The sequence below is a fragment of the Castor canadensis genome, chromosome 12 (assembly GCF_047511655.1).
Source record: "Castor canadensis chromosome 12, mCasCan1.hap1v2, whole genome shotgun sequence".
Lineage (NCBI taxonomy): Eukaryota > Metazoa > Chordata > Mammalia > Rodentia > Castoridae > Castor > Castor canadensis.
The window spans coordinates 13844612-13855795 of record NC_133397.1 but is presented as its reverse complement, the minus strand read 5'-3'; the positions used below and the strand labels follow the sequence as shown (position 1 = coordinate 13855795).

The window sequence follows — 11184 nt, the reverse complement described above, 5'->3', positions numbered from 1 at the left end:
AATTTTTTTGTTTTTTTTTTTGGAGGGGAATAGTGGGTATGGAGGAATTCGGGGTGTCGAAACAGAAAGGGCTGGCGCAGGCGTCCTGGTGAGGAGCAAGGCCAAGTGCCGAAGGCTGAGAAAGCCAGGGGTTACCGTGAACAGGGAGGGTCAGCCAGGGCTCCGCCGCGCAGCGGACAGAACCGGACTCCAGAAGGGATCGGCCAGAAGAGCTTGGGCACTCGGTTGGTGACAGCGGGGGGTGGATCCCGGGTCCGGGGCGGGGCGGCGGCGCGGGCCGGGCTGGGGGCGGGGCGGGGCGGGGCTCCGAGCCGTCTCGCAGGCTGCGGCGGCCGCGGGAGAGGCGTCCACAGCGGCGGCGGAGCGGGCTGCGGAGCGGGGCGGCGGCGATCTGGTGAGCGCGGCGCGGCCGCGATCGGGGCGCGGCGGGGAGCGCGGGCGCGGGTCCGGGGACGGGGGCCTCGGAAGGCGCCGGACCTCCGCGCGTGGAGCGGGGCGGGGCGGGCACCGGCTACCATGGTCATCCTAGCCTGGTTCCTGACTCCCTGCAGTCTTGAGGAAGAGAGGGAGCGAGCGAGTGAGCGAGCGAGCGCGAAGCACTGGGTCTTTTAGCCCTTTCCCAACAGTCGCTGTCCTCAGGTCCGTGTGTGCGCCCAGTGCATCTCTGGAGCACTGCCTCCTGATTGTGTTCCTTTTCAGACCACCTCCTCTTCCCCCTCCCCACCGCTCAACCACTCCCACCCAACCCCCAGGTGCCTTGAGCTCCACAGCCATTCTTCCGGAATACCCCAACCCACTGCTTCCCTGATTCTGACCACCACCAGGTGTCCACCACTCTGTGTAGCACCAGAGTCACGAATGAATCCCCTTCCCAGCACTGCACACCTGGACCCTACTGTTGCCACCTGCCACGGAGCTTCTGAGCCAGCTGCAAACTGCTGTGCCTAGGACCCCAACTCCTTGCCATACCCGGTTCCTCCTCCCGGCCAGAACTCATAACTGGAGTCTGGCCCAAGACTCTTAGATCCTGAGCTCCGGGAACAATTTGACCCACTTCCCAAGATTCTGGTCCCAGGCCAGCCATGCATTTTGGTGGAGACACCTGTCTCATCTCCCTCAGTTGAAGGACCAAGAACACCTCAGTCAAAAAGTGTCAGCAGGTCCTTGGTTCTGTCTCCAAGCTGCTCAGGCTTGCTGGCCAGTGTTCACAGAGACCTAGGCCAGGAGCTTTGTCATTTAAGTCCTCCAAAGCCTACCTCCAGATCATCAGGATTCCCACAGCCACTGTTGGGGAGGAAAGGTCCAGTGCTGATGGGGCCATCATTCTGGGGTTTTGTCCTGGCCTCCTCTCCCGTGTCCCTATATTCCTGCCTGCTCCCTAGGGAGCCCAGGGCAGGGTCATGGAGCTCACGTTCAGGGTCTTGCTGTCCCCTACAGCTCTATGGTCCTCCCACCTTTCTTTGTCAGAAACTTTCCCTGCTGTCACCAATCACCACCTCCTCTGGATGGGCCCAGGCCATCTGCACAATGTCCAGTCCCCAGGGCACAGAAAGCTGGACTGGGACCATGCAGGGCTGGGACCTGTACTAGGTCCCAAGAGGAGAGTGGCCCTGTCCAGGTCTGGACTTATCCAAGGTCTTAGTTTTGATGGCTGTTGGCTTTCACCACATAGCTCCTGGAGGGGTTCAAGGGCTTCTTCCCAGTGAAGAGGGAGGCAGAGCAGGAGCTGTTTTTCCCTGCATGTTTCTGACTGTCTTGTGTTGCTATGGTGACAGTTTTGCCTCTCTTCCTCCCTCTGACTCTTCTGGGAGCTGGATTTTATTGGTCTGTTGTCCTGTCTTTTATGGCTTTAATTTCTCCTTTCTACTTGCTCTGAAATAAACAGTCATAAACATGGGCACTGGGCCCAGGCTGGGGGCTGGCATAACTTCACCTCCTGCTGGCCCTGGACTCCTGTGAGGGGAGAGTAGGGAACCAAAGTGGGATCAAACTTGCCCACAGTCCTCCTGCTCTTAGTTCTGGGGAGGGAGCAGCAGCATCCCAGGCTGGGCCACACAGTGGGTAGCACACTGCTGGGTGCTGGAACGCCTGCACTAATTCACTGATGTGCTTTCATCTTCAGGATAGCACTGTGCGGGGCGGGGGAGGGGGAGGCTGCCTCCACTTTGCCTGTGAGGAAACAAAGCTCAGAGCAAGTGAGTTTTGTCCCTAAAGTCACACTGCTGTTAGCACACAGTCAGCCCTTGTTTTTTGTTGAATGATGAGAAAGTGATGGAGCGGGTACGTGGAGCTCCCTGGCTCCCACTCTGCTGGCTCCCTGGTCTTGCTCCCAGAGGGGCCTCAGACCCTAAACCACACTTCAGGATACTCCTTAAAAGGTGACCCTAGTTCCTCCACCCTTCAAGTGAGTTTCTGAGCCCCTGTGGAGGCAAGTTGCCAGGGAACTGCCTATCATGTCCTTTGTGTACACTTGACCCCAACTGTTGGGGACCCAAGTTGAGAGCAGAGCGAAGCCACTTGTGACTTCCTGTTTTCACTCAGCACGGAGAAGAATTCAGTTTGCTTGTACTCCCAGGGCCTTGATGCAACCGGATGAGTCAGGGACACAGAGCCAGCCCTAAGTGAGGAGTTCTGAGCTAGCTTACCAGGGCCATCGGGTCACACTCTGTCCCTTGTCAGTGTCTCTGTCCAGTGAAGCTGTGCCTCCCTTCCTGGTTATTTTTCTCTTCATGACACTGTCCCTGTCTCCCCCTTTGCATTGCTTTGCTCTAGGCTTGCAATCATAAACAGAAACATGTTAGGTACCATGTCAGGGAGTCAGCAGTCCTCTGATCACATGTTGACCCTCAGGAAGTCAGTTCATTCATGTGGACCTCAGTTTCCCATCTTTCAAATGAAGCTGACAACATGTGTCCTATTGGCTGCATTTGCTTATTCTATCAACATGGAATGAAACAGCCTACACTTCGAATGGTTAAGTCTGAAGGATCCTTAATGCCCTAGTCCAGCTGAGAGATCTTGGGGCTAATGAGAGAGATCCCGAGCCACTGAGCAGAGAATGAGAACTGGTTTAGAATAATCGTGCCATAACCTCTTGGGGTTCAAGATATTATCTAAGTCATGTGGAGTCCATGCCTTCATTTACACACCTTCCATTGCTCTTGTCTCGTGCCTATACCAATACAATGTGGGAATTGAGGGTTAAAAAATGAGCCCTATTCATTTTTCAAATAGTCTGGGGGAAGAGATAGATCTGGAAAGAGGTCTTTGTAGTGTAGTCAAAAAACTCGTATGATAAGGGGAAGGGTGACATGGAGCCCAGTGATGACCACATGACCAGGTCACCCCTTACGGTTGAATTCAGTGGCCTGTGTATTGTGGCTGAATTAAAGCTGTCCTACTTCTGCCTACTTGGGAAGCCCTCATCTGGTCCTCACAGCAATGAGGTGATTGCTGGAAGCCCCTGGTTCAACTCTGGTGAGCAGGGCAGGAGAACAACACATGGCAAGGAGCCAGTCCTGCCTGCCTCCATGAGTGTTGACTCATCCACTCATAGTAGCTTCTGGTTCCCATTTCATCTTGGTTGAAATCCTTCCTCTGGATCTGCATGAATTTCCCTGGCAAGGCATTATGGTGATTGAAAAGAAAGAGGGTTTGAGATTCAGATGTGAGCTCAAATTCCACTACTGCTGTGTCCTCACCACGGGATCTTGAAGGCATATCTAACCGCTTTGAGACACAATTCTTATATCTGTAGAAGTGCAATAATTATACTTGCCTTCTAAGAATTAAATAATCTTATGAATTTATAGGGTCTGGCATGGTGCCCTCCTCACAGTAGACTTGTTGTTATTTACTTATATTGATTGGAAAAGTGTGCTCAGTTACTGGGCCTCTGGGTCCTCTTAGGACCATGGTAGAGAGTTCTTTGGATAGATTCTGGCCTTTGGAGATCCATTCATTATCTAAGAAGGTTAAAAATTGCTCCTGCTTTGGCTTCTGGCACTGCTGGTTAATCTTTGTGTTATCTCTTACCAGATAAACTGTGTTCTACACCACCCCAACAATGTTCCAATCTCCACTGTTTTTATTTTCTCAAAGGGGAATACATTTGAAATGGCAGCACTCTAAATTTCAGAAGCATGTTGTATCTGTGAGAATACTTTCAAATGAGTGCTTCCTGATTTATTGTTATTATTGGCATGTATATACATATATTTTTCCCTAATCATCAGCATAACTCTGTGATATTAGTATTATTGTCCCCATTTTGCAGCTAAGGAAATGGGGGAAAAGGTAAATTTGCTTGCATAGTGTCTGGCAGCTAGTAAGTGGCAGGGCCAGAATTTAAAAGTAGGTCCTGCTTGCTCTTTGTGCCATAGTACACAGTCTTGTCATTTCCTTGGCTGGCATGTCAGTGACCTAAAATAATTGTGTTTGGAGAATGGAAGCAGATTTTAATAGGAGTGGAACTGGTCAGTGCTGTAACTCAGCCTCATAGTAAATATTTAGAGACTTTATTAGGGTTTTGCTCTCAGCACTGCATTAATGAGGCTTTCTGCAGCTGGCTGAGGATTTATTTTTGTAAGTGATGAATAGAAGAGGAGTTTGACATGTCTGAGTTAAGAGAAAACATTTGATGGTGGTGAAGTAGTTTCTTTAGCACAAGAATGGATTGCTGGTTGGTCATTGAAATAACCTGAGCCTTCACACAGGCTGAGATTTTTAAAATGAATTTATGAATGGAAAGCATGACAGGGTCTTACTTGGAATATAGAGATGAGAGATACCAAAAAGTTAGAACATGTGGGTGGATGGCTCTTCAAATGCAGGGGTGATGTGGATTCAATCTGTCAATACGTCTCATGTCCAGGAAAATAGAAGTATTGAAAAGTAATTATACAGTTTCTCCCTAGCCTTCCTTGGGTAATACACAAGTTCAATTTCCTTGACTTAAGAACCCTGTTGCCCCAACTAACCCATGTGCTGAAAAACAGGCACCATGTTTCCTAGCAGTATGTTTACCAGGTCCAGATTAGCACTGTAGACAGATGTGTTTCTATTTGCAATTATCTCAAGCCTGAGTCTGGTGTCTGCTTGTTTAATGACTTCACTTTCTAATAAAAATTCTGTATAGCATAGATAATTAGATTTTTTAAATGAAATTGGGAAATAGAGTGCCCCAAAGAGTTTAATTGCAATTTTATTATGGATCAAGCGTAAAAATGGGATCTTTCGCTCATATAACAAGTATGTACATTGTGGGTTCTTGCCACCTGTTACACTAGAACGTGAGCATACAGTGATCAGTGTCACATTGTCTCTGCCCTCAGATAGCCCTCACTCCATGGGGGAAGCAGAGGAAGAAGCTCGTGCCTAAGTGGAGCACGGCCAGGTTTATAACAGGCAGAGTTGCAGGGATCTGGAGAAAAGAAAATACCATTGTTTCAACTATTTTTGCCATAGAATGCATTCTCCAGTGGGTGTTACCCGTGAGCCACCTGAATTCCTTCTGTCATGTTGCACAGAGAAGCACATGTCTGACAAGGCTGACTACCTGGGCTTAGCGCCACACCTCACTTCTCAGGTAAGGGAGGAACAGGCCTCTGTGCTTGCACTTCACTGATGGTAAAAACAGGGAAGACTAGTGCAACAACTTAAAAGGGCTTTCCACATCTAGCCAGATGAGAGCTTATGTTAATAAGCTCTTGGGCTCATTTTCCTGAGATAGGTGAAGAAGGGTAACCTGGCAGCCTTAGTGAGCAAGCTCTTTGAGAGAGCTAGGACTGAGGGGAGCCAAATGTGTTTTCACAGAATCCCCTGGAAGAGCAGAATTTCAAATAAATTATTAACCCTCAAGTTTTAAAATAAATTAAAATGCACATCTTCTGACCAACACACCTACGCCAGCTCCCTTCAGATTCTCTCAAACCTTTTGATGACCAGATGGTGGCCCTTCTAGGAGCAGTCATCCAGCATAGACAAGGAGTGTAGTATGTATTGTGAACAGAGCACAAATGGAGAGTAGGAGAAGACCGAGGATCTTATGGCCACCCTGCCTACTCGCAAGCAGCCTGAGCTGTGGCAAGCTGTCTCCTCTTTTAGAGTCTTGTGTCCCTTTGGTAAAATGTGGGTAGTAGCACCTACGGAGCAAATAGAGTCTGTCATCAGAATAATAATAAGCATTTAATAGCCACTTTTATCAATCCTCTGAAGAACATTTGAAACATATTAACCCCATTGTATGGACTGGGAAACACAAGTTCAGAGGCATTAAGAAACTTGCATAGCATTGCTAATTAGGAAGGCAGCATAGCTGGTGTGTGCTTTTGCATCCTGGTATCTCCACCACTCACACTGCCATTAAGAGCTGTATGTGAGGAGTGTAGAGGTCATAAGTTTATATCTTGGTAAAATTCTTGTCTAAAAAGGTAGTGAGTTCATGCTGGCCAGAAGTACCTCTATACATTAAAAGTGAAATAAATAAGACATAGCTTGTGTCTTCCCTGTGACTGGCTGGTGTCCTTCAGGCTGTCCTTTTTTCAGTCCATTTTGCCATCCAGCAGTAATGAGCTGAACCTGCAGAATCTGCAGCATATGGTAGATTCCTTCCAGTTGAGGCAGATGCTATATACCTGATTTTTCAGATCCTTCCCTGGGTCAATTAGTGATCACAGGAACACAGGAGAACTATGTGCTCAACTTACAGAATGACAGAGTCACATGTCGAGGAGTATCTCTAGTGTCTCCTTTCTACAGAAAATGAAGGAGATTGGATGGGTAAATGAACAGATGATGAGTGGAAAGGATAGGAGAGGTAGAGAGAGAGAAAGAGAGAGAGAGAGGAGAGAGGAGAGAGACCAGTAGACCAGACCAGTGGCTGGAGACAAGAACTCAGTTACTATAACTCAAAACTCCAGAAAAATAACATGTGTTTCTGGAAGTTCTTGAGCAATGTTTTGAGGCAAACAGACCTGAGTTGAAATCTGAGCTCTTCCCTTGGTTAAATTCCTTAAATGTGAAGCTTTCCAATTTGTGAACTGAGGTTGATAATGTTTGTGTCTCAGGGATATTGTGAGAGATAATGAATTAAATATTTCTCAGCCTCCCTTTTTGCCTGATATTTGAATAAAAGTTGTTTGAAACATTTTGGCTACATCCTTTAGGTTCCTCTTTACTTGTGTTTGGAGGGGAAATGCCATGGAATTTCTCCTTCTCCTTCCTCTGAAAACCCATTACCAAATTGCCCCAGACAGAGCCACCGAGAGTCTCTTCCTCCAGTTTCCTGTCACTAACTTGTGCATCTTTATTCTATACTACATCTGAAATTAACCTAGCTATAGCATTTATTGGATCATAAGAGAGATAATCAAGAATCAAGTACTGCATATATCATGTTATACATTTTCTACCTCATTTTCTTCTTTCTTAAACATATGGTTTTTTTTCTGGAGTGCTGAAATGTCAAACGGGACTCTTGAATACTTTCACAAGTAAGAATAAGCCATTTTCTGACATATTCTCATTCCCTTACTGTTAAGTCTAAAGTCAAAAAGCTCTGAAAATGCACATTTTTTCCAACACTCATTTGGAAGCAAAAGCTGACCCAATTTCATATGAGACTATCTGTAGCTCATATTTATTCCACTCAGGATGAATGAGTTCCCCAGACTCTCCTAGGCATAGATGTAATATTTGGCTTATGCATTCTCTTTCTAAAATATAAAGATTTCTGAGTTTGGAAGCACAATTGAGCAAAGGGTTTCAGTGAAGGATTTATGGGCTTCTGTTTCAAAATGTCTAAAGGAGGTCACAGTGTCCTAGTATTGGGAAGATGACGTGGATGAGTGTCCAACCTCTGACAGACAATTAGATGGTGTGGCAACATGGTTCATCTGATGCCGATCAAAAGCATGAAGACCAGTTTCCATATTCTGTCAATTTAGATCACAAAAAATGAATTAAATGATCATAGTTGGCACAAAATAAAATAACAAATATTTCTTAAAACCTGGGCTTCAAAAGTTTCATTGGGACAAAGTAATTTTAAAAAATTCCTTAGAAGCAAAAATAAACTGAGATTTTCTTTTAATTGAATGTGGCTGACCTTGGGGGAAGGTAGGAGGGACTTTTTCAGTCTGACTCATCATTTTAGCCTTGTGAGGAGGAACCAGGACCTAAGAGTGAACATGAGGAAGTGAAAAGCTCAGAGCAGAGCGTGAGAAGGTCTTGGCTCTTCATTTGGGTCTGTTCTTGACTTCTTGAGTGATCCTGGGCTTGTCACTTCCCTTATCTGTCCCCTAGGAACTAGGTTAAGTAAATGACCTCTGCCTTTCCCTTTCTGTGAGTCTAGGACTGGAGGCCAGGGCCCCAGAACACAGGAACAAGTGCCAGGGTTAGAAACACTGAGCTGCCTGTTGGCTGCTTCTGTTCATCTGAGGGATGGGAGAAGACTTGTTGTCCTGGGGCCCTTCTTTTACTTTTTCATGACACTGTGCTTCCATGTCTTTGGCTGCTGAGTGTCTGATGCAGTTTGGCACCAGCACCTCTGCTGCTGTTCACAGGGCTCTATCACTGCTGGACCTGGCAGACAGGTGACCACAGCTCTGATGGTAGCAGCCTTCATCAGTGGTTTCCATGTGCTCTTCAACTGCATTGAAGGTCATAGCAAAGCACTACTAAGGAGCATAAGACAGGAGTGTGGCAGTTCCCTATTATAGAACAAAGAACCAGGGCAACGTCTGCTCAAGGAGGTCACCATTATGGTCTCAACATTTTGGGGTAAAGGGATTGGAAACAAATGGCTGATCAATCCTTCTCCCTTTCTTTCCCTCCCTCACTCTTCCATTCTCTTTCTTTATTCTTTTGTCTTTGATTTTATGCAGAAAGTATCAAAATTTTGACTTTTATCCTGTTGATTGTTTAACTTCTTCCAGAATTTGATAAGGTATGGCAAGTCAGTGGTTCTGCCTCTCTCTGAAGATCCACCCCACTCATCTGGAAGAGATTTCCCTGAGCATTAACTATGACAGGACAAGAGCCTGACAAGGGCTGGTGGCTTCCACAGTAAAGTAACAGCGCTGACTAGCATCTTTAAGGTCTTTGGTTTGTGCAGACTGTTGGAGCCATTTAGATAGTGTCCATATGGCTTGCATCGGGGCATATGGAGATGAGGATACCTCTGGGTTGCTGGCCCTGTTAGAAAGGCCTGGACTGTGTGTATGTGGTGTGTGTGTGTGTGTGTGTGTGTGTGTCTGTTGTTTGTGAGTGGTAAATGTGTGTGGTATGCATGTGGAAGACGGTATGATGTACTGTGGGTTGTATTATGGGTACAAATATGCATGAGTGTATATATGAGAGTGTATTGAGATTGGGTGTGTATGTGTGAGGGTGTATGACTGGGCTGTGTGTGCATGAGTGTGCGTGGTGTGTATGCATGATACGTGATGGGTGAAAGTGTATCAATGTACTGTGTGGGTATGTAAGTGTGTTATGTGTGTATGGTGTGTGAGTGGGTGCAAATGTATGGCTGTGCTGTGTGTGTGTGTGGCACATGTGCATGGAATGTGAGTGGGTGAAGTGTACGCATTCACTGTATGTGAATCTGTGGATTGTGTATGGTGTGCACATGAGAATGATTATCGTATGTGTGCACATGTGTGCATGAGTATGTGTGTGTTGGGGGTCCTTTCAGATCCAGAGAGGTGCTGCCCTGGAAGGGCTGTGTCATAGGCTCTCCAAACCTGACTCTGGCTCAGATTGATCCCTGTTTCTCAACTGCTGGGATCAAGAGACCTTTTGTCCTTCAGGGACCAGTGACCATGGAGAAAGGCGATGCTAAAATGAAGTGACAGAAAGCAACTAAATTACGTTTCTTAAGGAGAAATTTCTGATGCCTCTGCTTCAGAATCACAGAACCTTTTGAAATGTCATTCTGGACATACATTTTACAATTTAGAATATTTGAATAAGTGAAAAAATAAAGAAAATCTAACACAGATTTTTAACAAATAAGGGACTAAAAATATATTCCATCATTTTAAATATACAGTCAATTAAGGGAAAGTAGAAAAAGGTTAAGAAAGAGGAAAGGAAGAGGGAGAAAAAGAGACACTCAGAAGTTGAAGCTGTTGAGTTGCCTTAGCCCCTGTGGAATCATGACATGCCTATTTTGTACCTCCTGTACGTTATCTCAGGTTAAGCCAACGCAGGGCTTTTCAGAGTCTAGGGACTGCATGTAAGGGAGGAGAAGGATCAGAGTAGGGCTTAGCTTTAGTTGCACAGTTCTATTTACTGAACTGGTAAGTATTAGGAAGATGCTATGGGCAGAGCACTATCAGGGGAGTCCCCTACATTCTGAGTTTGGCTCTGCTGCTGACCCTGTCTAGCTCGGTGAGGCTGCTTACTTCTCTGAACCCCAGTTCCTCCATCTCTATTGAGTGAATCTGGCAAAGTGCTGTCTAAAGCTGGGTCAGGAGGCATGCCTGGTCCTACAAGCGAACCCCAGAGGCTCCCTTGAAATGGGGGCACAGATTTGTCTCCTTCCTGCAGTTACTATTGCCAAGAGCCCACTTCCCCATGAGGGCAAACTGGAGTTTCCTCTGAACAACTAAGGGTGAGAATGTAAGATCGAGGTGCTGCTATGCAGCACTGTGTGCATCCCCCCCATGCTTCCTCCTTTAGGCCACCTGTGCACCAGGGTCTCCTCCCTACTTCTCCCTCTTTGTATAATAACCTATTAGGAAGGTAGTGAGTGGGTTGCATAAATTCATCTGTTAAACCTCAAATTCAGGAAATACTTTTAGTAGCTCATATTAACTGAAATAGCTATAGTGTGTTTGTTATTTGTGGTATTTGTGTGTGAGTTATTTTTTCTAACCAATGATTTACAAGTAACCCAGACTCAATGTGGCCCCTAATTTTTCAAAGTATTCAAATTTTCAATGAAAAAATTCATTTAAAAAATGAATTGTGCTCTTTAGCATGCATCTAGCACCTATTAATCTAACTATTTTGCCAGTCTTTTTGTGTACACTTCTCACCTGATAGACAACTGTGCAAGGCAGACATTTTTATTCTTCTTCTGAAGATTAAAGACACTGGAGCTAAGAACATTTTTTAAAAATTTGCCTTAAGTCAGCACTGAAAGCGAACATTAGGACTTGGGTGAAATTTGACTGCTTT

The 11184-nt window shown here is 46.0% G+C and overlaps 1 protein-coding gene across 8 annotated transcripts in view; it reads left to right on the top strand.

The window, feature by feature from the left end:
- Positions 1-280: 280 nt before the first annotated feature.
- The window catches only part of Cyria (CYFIP related Rac1 interactor A), a 110484-nt gene continuing 99580 nt past the window's right edge, over positions 281-11184 (top strand). For 2 of the 8 annotated variants that reach the window (XM_074049206.1, XM_074049204.1), the window contains exon 1: positions 281-394. The gene's annotated coding sequence lies outside the window, so the exon portion shown is untranslated. Of the gene's footprint in view, positions 395-5466; positions 5588-11184 lie in introns of those variants that run through there. The other 6 variants (XM_074049207.1, XM_074049205.1, XM_020173527.2 and 3 more) reach the window with 4 other exon arrangements.